Below are 1,448 nucleotides of genomic sequence, written 5' to 3' on the forward strand. Positions count from 1 at the left end.
GGCCCGGAAGCATGGCGGGTGTGCGAATGCGTGCTCAGTGTGCTGGGCTCCTATGGGCCTCACCGGAGCCGATATAGCAACTCTTTACCGGCCCTCCCCTGCCGTCATTATATGAAAGCGGTGCTGTATGAGCCCAATCTGCCTTTCCCTCCCCTTCCACCGAGCCATTCATCGATCAGGGTGTCACATTGGGCTCTGCCATTGTTCTGCATTGTGCTGGAGTGGAGGCGATCGGGTGCTGGTGTGCTCAGTGCTGGCATTGTGCGCCTGCTAGGAGGTACAGAGCACGTGTTTGCTGCGGGCTCCGGCCTAGGATCGTCCTGTGGGTGGAGAGAAGGAAGAGGCGCTTTGTTCCCTGGCTCATCACTCCAGCCATGCAGGCGGGAAGGAGCACGTTTATAGGGCGCTGGGCCTAAGCAGCATTATCACGAGCTTCTCTGTGTGCCGGCCTGGGCTTCCATGGTGCATGGCTTTCCTGGGTGATGGGAGTAGTAGTATGAACCAAAAGACTTCCATAGGCATTCACTCACCGATCTAAGTGCTGGGAGAACACCCTGCTCCTGTCATCACAAGTACATATAGTCTGTCATTGTATTATAGCAGGGGAGACTAAATGAGGGCTCACTAGACACCGAGAGCTAATTAATTAAATCCACAGATATAGCATGTAGAAAAATGGAAGGAGAGATCTAAAAATTGACATGAGTATTGATTAGATTGCCCGCAGCAAAAAGCTTATGCAGCAATGGGGTAGATTAGACAAATATTGTTAAAACTTTGTTTTCTGGAATCTGTTTCCTATTTTTAATATAGTAGCAGACATCGCATGAGGATACAAGGTCTGCTTAGTCCTCGTGCACATGGGAATTGAAATACATGTGTACTGATGTATTTGGAGCTCATTTCTGAATGCCTCTGGAAGCACGTGATGCTTTTCTATGGCAGAATGCACATCTAGATGTTCAGTGTAGTCTGGGTGCATCCTGCCTAGCTACACAAACCAGGAAAGATTAGTCTGATTTTTTTGCAGGAAAAAGTTATCTGGGAGGCATCGACATTTTGTAAAGTGCTGCACCAACTGTTAGCACTGTATAGATCCTGAAGAATAATAATAGTTTATGCTTCCCAGATAACTGCTGATGTGTTTAATGCAGGGGCTCTTATCATGCGGCCCCCTGAAAAAGAAAGCTATGACACAGTTGAAGAATTGTCAAAAGAACACATGACTTGCATCCCAGCTTCTGTCCGCTTCCTGTTTGCACCTGTGGCCTCGCCGCATGGTCCTGGAAAAGTGAACACTCCCACCTTTTATGCAGGAGTGCTTTCTAGCAGGCTCTGGGGTCCTCTGCTTTCCCATGAGTATGCAAGAAGGCCTAGTGAGTGACATTACCTTTTGGCAAGTGCACAGATAGCTGATGTGTAAGATACACGTGCTCTACATGTTAGTT

General features: G+C 48.1%; 1 protein-coding gene across 8 annotated transcripts in view; it reads left to right on the plus strand.

Moving 5' to 3' along the window:
- SYNCRIP (synaptotagmin binding cytoplasmic RNA interacting protein) overlaps window positions 1-1,448 on the plus strand; it is a 23,846-nt gene that overhangs the window by 487 nt on the left and 21,911 nt on the right. The window lies entirely within an intron of this gene.

The sequence above is a fragment of the Nanorana parkeri genome, unplaced genomic scaffold (genome assembly GCF_000935625.1).
Source record: "Nanorana parkeri isolate BGI_ZX_2015 unplaced genomic scaffold, ASM93562v1 scaffold1014, whole genome shotgun sequence".
Taxonomy (NCBI): domain Eukaryota; kingdom Metazoa; phylum Chordata; class Amphibia; order Anura; family Dicroglossidae; genus Nanorana; species Nanorana parkeri.